Genomic DNA, 19,886 nt, shown 5'->3' with positions numbered 1-19,886 from the left:
CCAAAATTTTCAATTTTGTAAAATATTTTTTAGTCAAAACAAATACCTAAAGTATTCAAATTGTTTCACCCAAGTACCTAAAGTATTATTTAATTAATATTATATATCAACTTTTTTATAAATTAGATGAAAATATTTGAATAGTTTAAATATATATTGGTTAAAAAAATAACTTTAAGTGTTTATTTTAATTAAAAAATACTTTAAATACTTAAATAAAAAATAAAATATATTTTAAGATATAAGCCTAAAAAAAATGTAAAAGATAACAAAATGGAAAGAACAGGGTCCAAACCCCACAAACCCATTAACCGTAATTAATCGCTATGCGCTTCATTCAATTTGGTTATTATTATTGTTTTCGTAAATTATTGATGCCTTTTCAAGATCCAAATATATAAACACTCACATCAATGACGTGTCCACGCATGGCTTTGACCAACTTCCCATCAAAACTTTTTCCTATAATTTTTCTCTAGCCTCGTAACCCTTACTTGGAATTTAAGTAAATAAACCATCCTCCAAGTCAAATATATGACATCATATAAAGATTGACGTTGTTATAAAAAAATCGATTAATAATTACATATCATGCACCCATTTATCAAATTTTACAGATCTAACACTTATTTATTGACATGGACGGAAGGCGCAGATCATCATCCGTATCTTTTCTAGGTTTTCGTCCGAATTGGGGTCATTAGGACAAATCGAGGATCACCATCCGCGATTTCACGAGGAAAACTGACACACGACGGAAGGCGTAGATGCCTTCCATTATTCACCTTGAATTATTGGGTACTACATTATTACCTGAGCCTTTAAGCTCGACGACTTACCTCTCTTCTTCCCTATAAATACCTTCGAATGCAAAAACCAAACCACACCAAAATTACTTTCACATTCTTCCTTCTATCAAGCTAAGTAGATTTTATTATAGTTCTTATAATGTAAAATTATTTATTATTATATTTATTTTATATTTAATTATTTGACCAAAATTGTTTGTACTAATGATTTGATTTTATTTTGTTCTGATATAAAATAGAAGGCATGGTCAAATTTCGAGACATTTTCCCAAGACGGTAACAATATTAAATTGCGTTATTAAATTTATTATGAATTTTTTTAAAATGTTTTAGCATTAGTTTATTTTTAAGTTCATTTATTATTTATTTAATTAGGCGTATTTAATCTATTATTTTTTGCAGATATAAGACTCTCAATCTTTCAAACTATCAAACTCTAAAAATGAGGCGTATTTTAGCTATTGTTTACTATGATGGAGAAATTAAAGAATATGAAACAGGCGTTGTCTGTAATTAAATCATTATGTCAGAATATCTTTCAAGAGAAACGTCACTCTTGAATAGCTGATCACTAAAATGCCAAGGAATATTCATGTTAGAAGTACTAGAAGATTATCCTCACTTCAGTATAAATTTCCAACAACAATATTTATGTTAACTTATATAGCGTTCAAACTCTCCAACGATGACGATGCTCCTATGATGGTTGATTCTCATAATCAAAATTCAGACACCGATACACAGATATATGCGACATTTGTTGAAGTGTATGCGGTTCATGGTATGTCATTATGCTCTCACTATGGGCTGGTTCAATAAGCTAATCAAGTTGACAGGCCAACTACAATGATGTGTAATGATTTTAATGCCATAATGAGAAATCCACATCATGGTACAATCCCATCAAGTTCAATAGGAAGACATTCATCAGCAACATGTTAGGATGTTTATCGAGGTGGCTCCACGAATAATCCGTATGGCAACGTTGCTTCCAGTTCAAGATGAAGGCATTCATCTGCCAATTTCTTTGACTTGAATATAAAGATGTCATCGACACAACAATCTGTTCAGTACCCATTTGACACGATGCCTTTAAGTTCTAGGGGGAGGAATTCAACTGCGAGTTCTTCGACCTCAATGTCGAGATACTTGCGACACAATACTCAATCCAAAACCCGTATGACACGATTCCTTCAAGTCCAAGGGGAATGCATTCAACTACCAGCTTGTTTGACCTAAATATCGGTATCGTATAGGAACCTTCATTTCTACCAGAAGAACCTCATTCAACTACCATCTTGTTTGACCTAAATATCGGCATCGTATAGGAACCTTCATCTCTACCAGAAGAACCTCTTCTTGAGATAAGTGCAAATGGTGCTGAGACTGGACTATTCATTGAGCCAGAATCACTGCAATTTAACATGAACTTTAATAATGATTATGTAGATGAAGTTTCCACAACTACGGTACACACCGAACCTCCAGCACACATGTATGAAGCTGACTATGGTGCAATGTACAAGGCCATAATTTAAGGATATGTCTAATGTTGGTGACTATGGATTTAACTCGCAAGTCAATGATAATGAGTTATATATCGGAATAGAGTTTTCATCGAAAGAAAAAATGATTGTTGCTATTAAGAATTACAACATTCGTAATTTTGTTCGTAATTTTGTTCACTCTAGAGTCGACTGATCCATCATCGAAAAGTATGTCTACTATTGTGTCCAACGTGATAACGAATGTAACTAGATGATTCTTGTATCGAAGAGGAATAGGAAAAATAACATATGGGAACTAGCAGTATACAAATGTCCTCATACATGTTGTGCTAAAGGGATCAACTAGGACTATCCCAATTTGGACTTCAATATTATCCGTCAAGCCATCATGCCCATCGTCAAAGCAAACTCTCATATAGTTATTGATGTGCTGATTTCACCTATACAGTCTCAATGTGGGTACACCGTCTCCTATAGGAAAGCATAGAAGGCAAAGCAGAATGCCATTAAAAAAATGCACGGTGAGTGGGATTCATCCTACAATAAACTACTAAGTTGGTTTAGGGTAGTGCACAGACTGAATCCTGGGACAATAGTGAACTTTGATACTTGCCATGCATATAACAATGATCGAGTGCTTCACCATAGATGCCAATTCTATCGGCTGTTTTGGACTTACCTACAATGCATTAATGTTGTGAAAATATTGTAAGTTTGTGGTCCAGATTGATGGGACATTCTTGTATGGAAAAATACAAACAAGTTCTACTATTGGCAGTTGTTCAAGATGGCAAATGCAATATTCTTCCAGTTGATTTTGCCCTTGTTGAAGGAGAATATATAGATTCTTGGGTTTTTTATAAAAAAACTTATGCTTACATGTTGCCACAAGGGAAAAAATATGTGTCATTTCAGATCGCGGAGCTGAGATCAAATCAGCAATGGACTATTTGGGTCCAATGTGGCAACCACCTTATGTCCAACATCGATACTGTGCCTGACATATTGGAACTAACTATCATGGAAAGTTCAAGAAGAATGATGAACACCAATTACTTGTGCGCATGGGTATGTCACATTTCTTAATTTTATTTTTGTAGAATTTTCTTTTTTTATGGGAACTTAACAGTAAGTGCTACATAAATCGCTCAGGTTACGAACTACTACCTCAGACGTTTGAGTCCATGCTTCAAGAATTACGAGGGAAAATGAGCAAGGATACAATTATATCAGTCTCATTAAACAAAGAAATATGGATAAATGCATATGATAGTGGATATTGATATGGACACACGGCGACCAACTTGGCTGAGGCTATCAATTCGACCTTAAAGGGCGCGCCTTTTACCAGTTACAACTTTGGTTAAAATGATATATTTTCGTTTGGGAGCACTTTTTGCCAAGCTCGATGGACAAGCTCAAACTTGGATACAAAACGATCATGTTTATCACCCAAGATTAGTTGTAAATCTACAAAAACTAATTGTTGCTTTAATTAGAATGTCTATAACTAACTTCTCTTGAGCCCGTGAATTATTTCATGTCACATAAATGCCACGACCGCTTCAAATGGAATAGATTATATGAAACCGAATTGTCGAAGCACACGATCAGTCGGATACCACTCAACAATAGCATAACATATCAGAGAGACCACCACTATCCATATATCTAGTGGGCCACTCATATTAGGTGGGATACAATGCATTATTTCGTCAGTAACATAAGGACTCAATTGAAACTACAACAAATATATACAATTCTTTTCAAAATAACATTTTAATTATATAACGATAACTAAAGTTAAATAATAAAATTTAAATGCATACTCGTGTACCAGTTTTTTAATAAATGAGTAGTCAAATTTCTTCTAATTCGTCTAGTATTTCTCGATGATCTTTCCTTAAACATGACCACCTATTTAGTGTAAAAAAATATTCATTATACACTCAAAAAACTATTTATTTACGAACTCGACATTGAAATTACCTCAGCAATAACGTGAAAACTAACAAGTTCTTCAGCATCGGACATAAAAAGAGCATACGATACCACACCCATGAATGCAGAAGCAGGAGACATCCGCTGATAGCATTTTTCTGATAATCAGTTGCTCACACACATTTCTCTATAAAGAGATGTAAAAACTGTGGAGCCCCAACTAAATGACCCTGTAACTAAAAAATTGGTGAGGAGTCGCAACCACATACATACAATAAACTTGGTTGCGAGATTTATCGGGCATCAAGATCCTTCCTATGAGTTGTAATATGCAAACCTGAACAAATATTTTAACCTCTTCCTCGGAACAGTTGTCGCTCAACTGTCGAAAATTTGTAGTCAACCATGATAACGGTATTTAACCGCCATTGAAATTAGACAAGATACCTCTAAGATTCTCATCGCACAAGGAATGTCAATCAATATCTGCCACACCAGAAATGACATCCCCATCTATCAGAAGCCCCAAATGTAAGGAAACATCCTCCAACGTAATAGTGCACTCCTCACACGGTATATGAAATGTGTGTATCTCTGGTCTCCACCTCTCGACCAGTGAAAAAGTAAGGTTGAATTCAAGGTTACAATGCCCTTCTTATCTAGCTATGTAATTAAATCCAGCCTCGGCTAAATATGACCAGACACGATTTGGTATCTTTAAGTTAGCGTTCCGAATAAATGGATTTAATATACGATCATTCCTCTAATTAAATAAATAGTACGCACATTAAAATATAAACTAATACTAAAAAACATTCAAAATAATTAACATAACACAATTTCAAATTGTTACTATATCTGCAAAATGACTCAAGATATGACTCTTATCTAAACATAACAACTCGACTTCCATTTTATAACTGGGAAAAAAATTAGCACAGTCAAATATAATAAAATAATACACTATTTAATTATTATAAATATAATAAAAATAATTTTATCTTCTAAAAGCAATAACATAACTCACTTGAAACTTGTTAGAATGAATGATAAAAGTAAGAATGAGAGTTTTTTTTTGACGTGGTTTAAGAGTTGAATGAGGTGATATTTATAGGGGAGGAGGAGGTGGTAATTAAGGGGGAGCGACAGCCAATTGAGGGTATTTATGGTAGGCGCGGATGTTGATCCGCGCTTTCCGCCACATGTCAATTTTGCCCACGATGGCCGGATGGTGATCTGCGCTTTGCCCGCTTGACACCAGCTCGGACGAAAATCCAAGAAAGGTGTGTATGGTGATCACTTTTACTCAAGTCGATTATAGAATTTTTACACATTACAAATTTATTCTAGAAAAAAATGACACATTTACATAGTTAAATATTTCTTAGTTAAATATTTCTTAGTTTATATATAATTGTCTAATTCATCATAGTGGGTAAATTATAAATTTAAATTCGTTTTTTTAAAAATTAAGTTGTTATTATTATTAGGGGCGAATGCATAATTTTATATTAAATGACGAATCTATAAACTTTCAAAAAATAAAACATAATTTTTTAATAAAAATTTATATATAAATTTAAAATATATAAAAAATTTAAAATTTTAAGAGTGATGTATCCATCCACCTCTTATTCATCCCTGGTTGTTGTCAAATTTAAGATTTAACTTGTCTAGTGCGTCATTGTTCGTACCGAAAACATTTTTACCGCCTTTTTTTTGTTTAATAATATCATTATGCTCCTCATGCTTGGCTATTTTCCCTGTATATCACCGGTGATCGGTATTATTATCGATCTAACACCGGTCAGACTATATTTTCCGATTTAACACCCTTAGCAGAAAAGCGCGCCCCCTGTACCGCGCTATATGCTGATTTGGCGCCACATGGGTATAGCGCGCCCCCTGATCCGCGCTATACCTGCGTATCTGACACGTGGGGTATAGCGCGGTGCAGGGGCGCGCTATACCCCTAAATACCCGACCCCTCACATCTCAATCCTCCCTATAAATACCCCAATCCTCAATCACTTTTATCACACCAAATTCTCTAAATTTATCTCAAATACTCTCTTTTTTTAAGGTATATTTTATAATATTTTTACTATTATATTTTTACTTTATTTAATATTTTACTAATATAATTCTTTTGCAGATATATAATGAAAGGTAGTCTACTTCGCTCGGATGGAAATCATATATCTCTACACTTTGTTGATACGGCAACATTTTAACGTTTTAATTTAATTTAAATTATTAGTAATATTTAGTTGATTTATTTAATGCATGATTATTAGATTAAAAATTAAATATCTCGACACTTTACTGATACGGTAACATTTTAACGTTTTAATTTAATTTAAATTATTAGTAGTAATTAGTTGATTCATTTAATGCATGATTATTAGATTAAGAATTATTTTTTGTAATTATTTATTTTTAGGAGAAGGACCGTGTATTAGATCCTTTTATTAGGAATCTTAAGTTAGTGATACCCAGCCATGTCTTGTCGTATTTAGTAAAGGCTGGATTCGGTTACATAGGTAAATATCAGGGTCACTGTAAGATAGAGCCAGACCTGATTTCTACCATAGTAGAGCGGTGGAGGTCGGAGACCCACACATTCCATCTTCCATGTGGAGAGTGCACGATCACGCTTGAGGATGTTTCTATGCACCTGAGGCTTTCGGTGGATGGAGTTGTGATATCGGGGATATCTTCCGGTTCTTGGACTACTTTGTGTCGGGATAGTCTAGGACGTGTCCCGGAAAATTTTATCGGAGGTAGGATACCGTTAAATTGGTTAGATGCCAATTTTCGGGATTTGAGCGCAGACACCTCTGAGGATGAGGTTAAGATGTATGCACGGGCATGCATACTGTAGTTGATAGGAGGGTTATTGATGCCGGACAAATCGCGCAACCTACTTCACTGCATGTGGTTGCGACATCTTAGCGACATCTTAGCGACTTTCGTCTCGCCGGATCATTCAGTTGGGGCTCGACAGTTTTGGCTTTGTTGTACAGGGAGATGTGTGGAGCCACTGACTACAGACGTAATGCTATCGTCGGATGTCTCCTGCTGCTGCAGTCTTGGGCATGGTATCGATTGCCCTTTTTATGTCCTGTTGTGAAGAACCCATTAGTATTTCCACTACTTCTGAGGTAATTATAAAACTGATTTTGTATATTACTAATTTTATACAGCGTATAACAAATTTTTTTCCTTGAATAGGTGGTCTACTGATAGGAAAAATCATCAGGAGCTACCTGATGATTTAGAAAAAATTAGGGTGCTAATCGATCAGAAGGCTGACACACAAGTATGAATTTTAATGTTTAAAAATTGATTTTAGATTATAGTTATATAATTAGATTATTATTTTGATAAAAATTATATATTATTTGTTTTAGTTTGAATGGGTGCCATATTCTACTGATGATGTGAGGGCGGTAATCCCACCTGAGTTGAGGGGTCCATCAGATGTTTGGATGGCGATGGTCCCTCTGATCTGTTATGCGACCGTTGAGTGGCACTCCTCTGATCGCGTGCTCCGGCAGTTTGGTTGTTTTCAACCAATTCCGGAAGCACCTCGCAATATGGACGAGTTGCATAGCTTAGATAGACACGGCAAGACAGATACAGATTGGATGGTGAGGCATCATGAGTGGGTCGTATTGTGAGAGGATCGACATCGACGCCTTCCCCGTAGAGAGCCCATTTTTGATGACCTCTTGATGTATGCTGAGGATTATTATGAGTGGTTCAACAGTAACGGGAAACCGTTTCTACTCCCCGAGGATGCACGAGAGCAGACCTTTCCATGACGTTGACAGAGACGTTCACCGACACAGCACCATCGTCCCCCGACTCGTGGACGGAGAGCAGGTGCTTCCGGTTCATCCTCAGCTACACCAGCAGGACCTTCCCAGCAGCCACCGCAGCCATATATGATGTCGCAGCCATATATGATGCCGCCATCGCCTTTCCATTACCAGATGCCGTCGCCGCCTTCACCTGGTTTTATGACCCCGCCACCGCCACCGTCGCAAATGACCTCTCCTGGAGGCTATTATGGGTCTATATTTGCAGATTCGACTTGGGGTTCATATGTTGGATATTTAACGGGTTCATCCTCATCTCCCATGGCCGCAGCACAGACACCTCTTGTACAGTTTTCACACTCAGCGATGTCTGGGTTTTCCCAATTTTCCCAATTTTCGCATGCCGGTGGGATAGTCAGTCATACACCTCCAGGGTCATTATTCTATGGAGGTGCTTCATCGTCATCAGCTCCTCATCAACCTGATGTACCTACTTAGGATGACGACGATGACGATGACAACGATGGTAACGACAACGATGAGTCAGAACCAGTGATACGAAGAAATCCTCCTCGAGACCAACAGCCACCGCCATGCGGAACATATTCGCGACGCAGGCATCGATAGATTTTTTTTATTATATTTGTATTTACTTTATTTTGTTTAATTGTAATTTTTTATTATTTCTCATTTAATACTTACTTTATTTTGTTAAATTTGTTGGACTTTTTTTAATATATTTTAGTTAATTTTGTTTATTACCATTTAATATCAGTTATTGTAATTTGGTTATCATTTACCATTTAATTCTTATTGTAAGTTTGTTTTATTTAAATATCAAATTGTTATTAGTTTGATAAAATTTAATAACAGTGTTCGTTTTTTAATCTTCATCAGCGATTATCGAATGACATTAACTTGAAGTAAATGCAAATTAAAATATAAGAATTATTATTTGATAAACAAATACATCATTTCCTCATCAATTGTTACTTGATGACAACAGAAGTGGACATGTTTTTTCTAGTGTGTCATGGGTTTCTACAATGGCCACATCTTCTGTCTTGTCTAGATCTTTATCGAATATCCATATCGCAATGAATTCGATTAGATTTTGGACGACCACGCTCCCTCAATAAACTCGGATTTGGTACAATCGAAAGCCAACCTTGAACCTCATCAGGGTCTTTGTCATTACCTATGGGGGGAAACACAAATTCGTATACCTTAAAAACTTCAGATAATAGGTATACGAGATCTACAAAATGGTTATAGTCTTGACGTGTATGCGAGCAAGCTGCTATCACATGAGAGCATGGATACTTGAGGGCTTGAAAAAACCCGCAGTCGCACGCTCTGTCCCTTAGATTTACTCTTAACGACATAGCTTCAATCCCTTGAAGTGGTCGGGGTAACTCTGTGACATGAAACATTTCATGCCTTTTAGAGAAGCTTGTTACAGACATTCCATTTGATGCATCAATTTTTTCTGTAGATCTGCAACTAATCTAGGGTGATAGACATGACCTCCTTGCATCCAGGTTTGAGCTTGTCCCCCAAGCTTCGCAAAAAGCACCCCCAAATGAAAATATGTAGTTTTTACCAAAGCCGCTACAGGTAAGTGACGTGTATCCTTTAAGGTTAAATTGATTGCCTCAGCCAAGTTGGTCGTCATGTGTCCATATCGATATCCACCATCATATGCGTTCGTCCACATTTCTTTATCGATGAGGCTGATGTAATCGTATCCTTCCTCGTTCTTCGCCCGTAAATCTTGAAGCATTGATTCAAACGTTCGAGGAAGTAGTTCGTAACCTTATCAAAAAATGTATAACTTACTAACTTGCTTTCTTTACTAAATTAAAATGATCAAAAAAATGTATAACTTACTAACTTGCTTTCACTTACTCATGCGTACAATTAATTGACGCTCATCATTCTTCTTGTACCTTCCATGATAGTTCGCAACAATGTGTCAGAGACAATACCTATGTTGGACAAAGGGTGGTTGCCACATTGGACCCAAAGACTCCATTGCTTCTTTGATCCCAGCTCCGCGATCTGAAATGACACAAATTTTTTCCCTCGTGATAACATGTGCACGTAAATCTCGGAGAAAAAAGCCCAAGAATCTGTATCTTCTCCTTCGACAAGAGCAAAGGAAACTGGAAGAATACTGTGATTGCCATCTTGGACAACTTTCAATAATAAAACTTGTTTGTATTTTCCATATAAGAAAGTCCCGTCGATCTGGACCATAGGCTTGCAGTATTTGGCAGCATTAACGCACTGTGGGTAACTCCAAAAAACCCAGTAGAATTGGCATCGATCGTGAAGAACTCGATCATTATGGTATGCACAGGAGGTTTCGAAGTCCACAATTATCCCAGGATTCAACGTCCGCGCCAACCTAAACCAACCTGGAAGTTCGTTGTAAGATGCATCCCATTCGCCATGAAGTTTGACAATGGCATTTTGTTTTGCCAACCAAGCTTTTTTATAGGAGACGGTGTACCCATACTGCGATTGTATAGCTAAAATCAACACTGCAACAGCTATATGAGAGCTTGCTTTTAGCATGGGCATGATGGCTTAACATATCACTTCAGAGTCCAAGTTCGGATGATCTTGGTTGACCCCTCCAGCACAATATGTGTGAGGACCGTTGTATACTGTTAGTTTCCATATGTTGTTTTTCCTCTTCATTTTCGATATGCGAACCATCCAATTGCATCCGTTTTTGCGTCGGACACAGTAGCATACATATTTTTCGGTCGTCGATCGGTTGACTCTGGACTGAACAGAATTATGGATATTATAACTTTTGATAGCCATCATCGCTTCTTCTTTGCTTGAAAACTCCATGCCTACAATTATTTATTGATGAGTAATATCCATAGTCACCGAGATGAGGCATATCCGCAAATTCTGGCCCGTACATTGCACCATAATCAGCTTCATACATGTGTGCAGGAGGGTCAGTTTGTGCACATTTCCTGGAACTTCATCATCATCGGAGTTGAATTGCGGTGATTCTGGGTGAATGAATAGTCCAGTCTCAGCACCATCCGCACCAGGCTCACGAAGCGGTTCTTCTGGGAGATGATGGTTCCTCCATACTCTTCACATTTAGGTCGAAGAACCTATTACTTGCACGCATTCCCCTTGAACTGGAAGGCATATCGACATTGAGATCGAAAATGCTCGCAGTCGAATGCCTCCCTCTCGAGCTTGAAGCCATCGTGTCAAATGGAAACTGCACAGATGGTTGCGTCGATGGCATCTTCATATGGTCAAAGAAATTTGCAGATGAATGCCTCCCCTTGAACTGGACGCGGTGTTGCCATACGGATTGTTCGTGGACCCACCTCGGTACATATCGTAAGGAGTTGCAGATGAATGTCTCCCCATTATGGCATTAAAATCATTACACATTATTGTAGTCGGGCTGTCAACTTGATCAACTTGTTCAGCCAGCCCATAGTGTGAGCTTAAAGATTGATCCAAACAGCACACACTGAACAAAATGTGCATACATCAATAGCGGCGTCTGAATAATTACTTTGAGCTTCAACCATCATTTGAACATCATCGTTGTTCGAAAGTTCGAACGCTGTATAAGTAATGGCAACAATGATGTTGGAAATCTGTACTGCAACGACGATATCTTCTGTTACTTCCAACATGAATCTTCCTCGAAATCTTCGTATAGCTCCTCAAGAGTTATGTTTCTCTTGAATGATATTTAACAACCATTTGATACGAAAAAACGCCAATTTCATCTTCTCGAATTTCACCATCATAATAAACAATAGCTGAAAGTCGCGTCATCTTTGAGTTTAAAAGTGCGACAATATTATATCTGTAAAAAAATAGCTTAAACAAACCTAAATAATATATTTATATTATTACCTGCACCGCAAAACTATTCGACGTATGCTCTCTCTTTTCAATTTTAAAAACATAAAAATTAATTGAAAATAATTAGTATAATATTTTTTCAAATAATGATAATAAACAATAAGTATAATTAAAAAATTATAACAAAATTACCTTATAACGAAAAATCGCACGAACTTCTAAATTAAATTTGAGAAAATTACGAGAATTATTACTCGTTGACGGAATTATTATATTAATTTATAAGAGAGGAGAGATGCGAGGAGATGTGAGCCGGTAATAATATAATTTTGGTACGGCGTATAGCGCGCCTTCTGATCCGCGCTATACCCCTATGTGGCGTATAGCGCGGATCAGGGGGCACGCTATACCCACGTGGCATCAGATCACCGTATATCGCGGGGCAGGGGGCGCGCTATACCCACATGGCGCCAAATCAACATATAGCATGGTGCATGGAGCGCGCTTTTCTACTAAGGGTGTTAGATCGGGAAATATAGTCTGACCGATGTTAGATCGATAATAATACCGATCACCGGTGATATACTGGGAAAATAGCCCCTCATGCTTACTATGTGATAATTATTTTTAGATTATTTTATATTTATATAAAATTTAATAGGATAATATTTTAATAAAAATTGATCACGTCGAATATGATTATTTATGCATGCTTACTATGTGATAATTATTTTTAGATTATTTTATATTTATATAAATTTAATAGGATAAATTTTTAATAAAATTGATCACGTCGAATGATTATTTATGTAAATGTTCATGTTATATACGTACAGAAAACATTTATTTTATAATTATATTATGATTAAAATTAATATTTTATGCAATAGCCAGGGAGAAAAATATAAAGAAAGAAGGAAAATAAAGGAAGGAAATAGTTAGGAATGGGAAGAACGAAAGCGAGTAAAATTCAATAAAGGTTTCCGTCCATCCCCTCATCTTTTTCATCCATTGCCCTTTCACGCATTTTCTTTCATTTTCTCTTTCTTACTATTTCCCTTTCTCGCATTTTCCTTCATTTTCTCTTCCTTGCTATTTCCCAAAATGCATTTTCTCTTTCTTACCATTTCCTATGGTTTATAAACCTAATCCAAGCAGCTGTAAAGTTCAAAGTCGGTGAACAACCAGACATTAGATAGTGTCGTATTTCTTACCATTTCTGTTGGCCCCTTGCCTTGCCTGGACAAAATAAAAGAGGCAGGCAAAGCGGTAAAATTCAAAGGGTAAAAGGCGGGCGGCATTTTCAACTTTTGTTCGTCTTCTTTCCAAAAAAAAAAAAGTAGAACAACCAACCAACACTCAAAAATTTTAAAAAAGAAAACTTCATTGCATATTCTGTTTCTCTCTTATTTCCCTATGTTCTTAGTCAACTATTCATATTATTAAGTTTTCTAACATCATCCTCAAACTCTTTCCATTTCATATCAGCTGATCCAGCAATTCAATTTCCACATTTTTCTTGATCTGTAAGTTTCTATTCGTTTTCCCTTTATATATATATTTAAAAAAAAAATTGAACAATTATTCTGTTTTGTTCTGCAAACTTCAAATCATCTGATTAAATTTGGTTTTTTTAGTGTTTGATAACCAGTTAGATTATTAAACAACGTAATCGAAATAATTAAGTTGTTTAACACTGACCCTCAGTCTGGTTTAAGCTGTTTTTGATAACGATATTTTCATTCTCAACTCTTCTCTAGTAGTTTTAAATCCCACTACCGAACCCAAAAATTAGAACTTTTTTTTGGGTGATTTAACAGAGTTCAATTTTGGGACAATGACGAGGGTAAGTCATGAGTTCAGCAATACTATGCAAAAGGAAGCAGTTTCAGCTGTATCAGCCGACGTGATATTTGCTTCGAGTCGCTTTCCCAATTACAAAATTGGGGCAAATAATCAGATTTTGGATGCCAAAGAAGACCCTAAAGTTTTGACCATGAAGGAGGTCATTGCACGTGAGACCGCCTTGTTATTGGAGCAGCAGAAACGCCTCTCTGTTCGCGACCTTGCTAGTAAATTCGAGAAGGGGTTAGCTGCTGCTGCTAAGTTTTCTGAAGAGGTCAGCTTCATTCTAAGTTAATTTATATATGCATTGCAGGATTATTTTAGATAGACTGTTAAAAATATTTTGTTTTGGGTTGTTCATCATTTATGCTCCTAGAAATATCACTGTAAGAAATAAGTATGAACTCGGAGTAGTACATTTGTGCGAGTGATTCTTCTGTCATTGTCTGTTGATTCCATTCGAAGTTGAGAGGCATTGAAACTTTTATTAGTAATTTCTAACCACTATGGATAGTCATTTGAACAAATTTATAAGCTAGTCATTCAATGGATTCAGGCAAGGCTCAGAGAGCAGCTTCATTGGAGAAACATGTCCTTTTGAAGAAGCTTAGAGATGCCCTGGAATCCTTGAAAGGCCGTGTAGCTGGAAGAAACAAAGATGATGCAGAGGAAGCTATTGCCATGGTTAGTGTTCTTGACTTTTTCTACCATTGAATATATAGAGATATGCCGATGTATTACCGATTACCATAGTTTTGAAAGTTAATTGCTAGTATTTAAGTTGCATCGCTATGTTTTTCTGTAATATAACTTTTCTATATGTCTTGATGCATAAAGGAAATAATGTTTAAGGTGAAACTGAGAATAAAGAATGGTGTAGCTTTAAGGTCATGAGTTTTAGTTTTGTTGCTTCAATTGGCATTGTTGGATTAATTCTTTATGATCAGATTTGAGAATGTATACCTCTCCCTGACCTTTTGGGTGGAAAAGATGGATAAGACACAAAAAGGGAAGATAAATCTTCAATGCTTGATATGTCCTCTTTCAATCCTTGTGTATTTTCCCCTTTATATGCTTCATCTAAAGTATCAAGTTGTATTATTGTTTAATATTGCCGCTAACTTTAAGTGAGGCGATAATGATCTTTAATTGTGTCTGCTTCCCCAGGTTGAAGCTCTGGCAGTTCAACTGACTCAAAGAGAAGGGGAGTTGCTTCAAGAGAAGACAGAAGTGAAGAAACTAGCAAATTTCCTCAAACATGTAATATTAGCTTATGATAAACCCCAGATAATGTGTCATCCCTCCTTTTGAATTTTGAAATAAGTTATTATTGTTATTTTTTAGGATGCATTTTTACATAAAATATCTGGAAATGGGGGCGAAATTAAAAGCATCATTTTTGTTATACATGCATGCAGTGCTTCCTAAGTGTTTTCTTTCTTGGTATGAGATTGAGTGATAATTAATGGCTTATTTATTACTTTGTTCTTCTAAATGTATTATCATTGCCAACCAATGACTTGTAACAGTCTTTTCCTGAGTTTCATGTTCAAGTACCTCTATAAATGATTTTGGCTGAATAGTGAATAGGTATGGCCCCTTTTTGTCTGTTATTGTAGTTTAGTGGGAAAATGCCTTTTATTAAAGTACCTATATTTTTGGCTGTGGTGATATAGGTTATGTTATGCTTATCTGAAATTCACTTGTGTATACCTTGGGATTGGAGTGTGAGGATGTCCTATTGTAATTTGGATAAGATAATAGTTTAGCAAATTTTTTGCTTGCCATTTCTAGTTAAATAGTGTACTATTATTCTAGAGATCTTGTGTAGCTATTCTTTATGAGACCTGCTTTGACTTTAATCTTTTTCTCTCATCTTTTTAATTTAGTTTATTCGGTTTTTCTCTCTTCTTTTTATGGTGGTGGAAATGCTTAGTTAATTACTTTCTGATTATACTGCCACACTTTTATTTTCCGTGCCCATCTTTTGCTTATTGTTAAGCGATATGTGGGCAGGGAATGAAAAGCTTGATATCCTAGTTCTAAAATATTTATGGTTGTATCTATAATAAGACAATCCCTTGCCATCAATGTTCTAAGGAAAGTTTGTGTTTGGTTCCTGTTTCAATAACAGTTTTTCATTCTTAAAATAATGATTTTTCAATGTAGTAGTCTTTAAGAGAACTGTTCTCGCACATTCTCAAATAGGGTATTTTATTTCCGTTTTATCTGTTTTCATAAGGATTCTTTTTTTCTTTTTTAAGTTATTTAAATCTAGTTTTAGATGAAAAATAGGCAAACCTTGCTTTTTCTTGTCATCGGATATCTGTTTTGAGAGTGAAAGGCTGCTTCGAATTCTGCTGGTCCAGAGTCCATATGATATATTCTCAAATTTTTTTGACTTTGAATGCACTAAATTTTCCTCTACTGCTTTACTTTTGTATACTTGTGTCTCTATATAGGCTTCTGAAGATGCTAAGAAACTTGTTGATGAGGAAAGAGCACATGCTCGAGCTGAAATTGAGAGCGCAAGAGCAGCAGTTCAGAGAGTGGAAGAGGCCCTTCAGGGGCAAGAACAAATGTCTCGAGCTTCAGGCAAACAGGTTTTTGTTATTTGTTTTATAAAATATTCTGTTTATTAATAAAGTTTTATTATTGAATTTCCATTGTTAAAGATCTCTTGGTAAATGCATCATGATTTTTACTGATACTGCTCTCTTTCCGCATTGCAATAACTTTATAAAGTATCTATTGCTTGGACGTTTCTCAATTTACTATAATTAATACAAATCTCATACTTTTCTTGTGAGCTTCTCACGTTCATTATACCGTTTCTACTTTGTGTTCTTTTAATATGTCAATTGTTCAATTTCTCTCTCTCTCTCTCTCTCTTATATATATTAATTATATCATACTTTTTTTAGAATGGATATTTTGCATGGATTTCAGGACCTGGAAGAATTAATGAAGGAGGTGCAAGATGCTAGACGGATTAAAATGCTGCACCAACCAAGCAAGGTTTATCTCAGAACTGTAACTGTTGTTTTCTCTCTTTTGCCCTTTCTTTATTTACACCATAAGTATTCGAAAACATTCTTTTAAGTTGTTTTTCACTCAATCATTTATGGCATGTTGCTAGTGTTATATAATTTTTTATCCATGAAAAATCAGTTTATTTTTTGTACATAATTCAAGTTGTATGTGGTTGCTTTAGAAATTCAAAACATGTTAATTCTTAAAACTCATATTCTGGGGTAAGTACAGGTAGTTTCTGTTCATCGAACCCGGAGCTCAGGATATAGTGTTAAATGATGCAATTTGACTTGGACATAATGTTGGACTCTGACTAACGGCTCTATATTGATGAAATTTTGTTGAAATGTTGCATTCTTGAGTTCATTCTTGCTCTGTTGCCAAACTCTCATTGAATGATGGCTTATTTGGTGACAAATGAATAAGCTATGGATGGTTTTTTAATGTATACACAAAAAGCTATATTGCATTTAAATTTGTAGAGGCATCCTCTTTTATGTACTAATATTGAATTAAAATTTGTAGAGGCATCCTCTTATATGTATTTTTCAGCATGACAAATCAAATTGCCAACACTCATGCAGGTTATGGATATGGAGCATGAGCTTGTGCATTAAGGATTCACTTGCAGAGAAGTCTAAGCATTCATTACTTCTTCAAAAAGAGGTTTGCCTTTTTACCTTTTTGTATGTAGGTTCTTGATTCTTCTTAATACTTTTTATGGTACAAATGTTGAGCCACAAATAGTCATTCATTTCTTTTCACTCTTCATTCCTTTTAGCACATTGGGATGTGTTTTGTTGTAGGAACGTTGGATGAAACTGAAAGGTTAGCAAAGTCTAGCATCTATGGACAATACTTTTCTGTAATTCTCACGTTTTAGCATAGTGGACACATTTTGGGGCTTGATGCATGTTGAATGTTTGAACCAAATTAAATGCCATTCCTGCCTTCATAAGAAAAGTAAAGTAAGACTAAATTCATGGATTGTATACTATCTACAGCTTAAATAAGATTGTAAATTAGTTCAACATCAAAGAAAGGCTTCAATTTCATTTTTCATGTATATATATATATCAAAACAATCTGCCATACACTTGATCATATGGTTTCTTTCTATCCAAATTACAGTCATCCCTAGCTGAATTTTTATATAAATTATACATCAGCTGCTAAGTTCACAAGATTGTTGTTCCATTTCAGTGCAGATAAGCTTAAATAGGGGGATTACTTAGTCTCATGTTCTTTTCTAGTTTGCATGCGCTATGTGGTAGTTTTTACAAAGGATTGTCAATTCAACCCTTCTTTATAATTTCTTGTAGGCATTTGTGTGGGATAGACTGGTGCAGATATTAATTTGTCTTGTTTAATCATCAACTTCTTAAATCATCTGCTTTGCTTTACTCTCTTTGCAGCTAGCAAGAAGCAAAAGAGTTGAGGCAAATTTATCTCATATATATGAATTAGATGGTGCTGAAACTTTAGGTTCATATTTGCGAATTAAGCCTTGCTCTGATATTGCTCCCGAACTTTCCCAATGCTCAACTCAGTGGTATCGTATTTCATCTGAAGGTGGCAAAAAGGAGCTTATACTGGGTAATGATAGCAATCTTTACTTTTTATGTTTATGATTACTGAACAGGTGGTAATGCGACAACTTAATGGCCTTGTTCTTTTTTGGATCCGATTTTATTAATCCACCTTGTTTAATCCAGGTGCTAGCAAATCAGTGTATGCTCCAGAGCCTTTTGATGTTGGTCGAATCCTGCAGGTTGAGATTACTTATGATGGCCATCCAATCGTATTGACAACTACTGGTCCCATTGATCCAGGTTTTCTATGCTTGTTTTTCCTTTAATTCTTGCTTTTAAATTTTATTTTTATAACTTTTGTTCCTTTGTGAGAGCAGCTGCTGGTTTGGGAAACTATGTAGAGGCCCTTGTGCGGAAACATGATGTTGAATTCAACGTACATTATCCTACTTAAAGTTCCCCCCTTTATTTGGTTTTGGTACTTCAATTAGTAACTCAACATCGGGTCTTCCTATGCTTGTATCTGCTGGGGGAAAAAACAATCTACTATGTTTGCTTTGCATCTAATTCTTGTTTGTTTGATATGCATTTGTTGTAAATGAATGGAATCATGGATGGCATATTCCCATTATGATTTTGAACGCATAATCTGTTTATTTGAGCTTCTAATATAATAGCATTACCCCTGTTATTATTTTATAGGTAGTTGTTACCCAAATGAATGGTGCGGATCACCCATCTGAATCTATTCATGTACTACATGTTGGAAAGATAGGATGAAGCTATGCAAAGGAAAGACGACGATCGCCAAAGAATATTATTCCAGCTCAATGCAGGTATATTAAGTCTTGTGAATTTCTCATTGATGAAATATGCTTAGGTGTAATGTTGTTCGAGGATACTTACGCTTTATTCTTCACATTGTTCCTTTTTCAGTCTTATATTTTGGGTGTTATTTGTTGGAAAAAAGTGTATATTGCATAGAAAGAGCATTGCATGCAAATATATGGATAATGATCTCACCATACTTCAACATTAATTAAATTTACCGACGTTCGTATCCAATATGGGTACTATGTTTCGATTTCCTTTTACCCTACATGCTTTTGCTTTAGCTGTGTGGAGTAAGAGGGGGTGGAAACGCGGCTGCCCAGGCATTGTTTTGGCAAGCAAAGAAAGGGTTTTCGGTCGTATTAGCATTCGAATCTGACAGAGAGAGAAATGCAGCCATCATGCTTGCCAGGAGATTCGCCTTCGACTGCAATGTAAGTTGTGATCCAGTTCTCTTGTTATTACATGAAGCATGAACCTATGATGTCTGCTCTTTTTTTTGACTGTTTGAATGAATGATTTATGTTTTTGAAAATGGCAGATAATGGTTTCCGGACCAGATGGAGGATCTTCTACAAGGAACCAAATAGGATCTCCTTAGAAACATGTTTTTGCAGATTGTAATTCTTTTGAGTTTTATCATTGTATCATAAAGTCTGTAGTATTAGGAAATGACACTGTTTGATTCTGCATTGGGTTTTC

At 35.7% G+C, this 19,886-nt stretch overlaps 1 pseudogene; it reads left to right on the top strand.

Moving 5' to 3' along the window:
- Positions 1-13,364: 13,364 nt before the first annotated feature.
- Positions 13,365-19,886, top strand: LOC120193924 (annotated as a pseudogene).

Source organism: Hibiscus syriacus, unplaced genomic scaffold, assembly GCF_006381635.1.
Source record: "Hibiscus syriacus cultivar Baekdansim isolate YM2019G1 unplaced genomic scaffold, ASM638163v2 tig00116997_pilon, whole genome shotgun sequence".
NCBI classification, from domain to species: domain Eukaryota; kingdom Viridiplantae; phylum Streptophyta; class Magnoliopsida; order Malvales; family Malvaceae; genus Hibiscus; species Hibiscus syriacus.
This window is presented reverse-complemented; position numbering and strand designations above follow the sequence as displayed.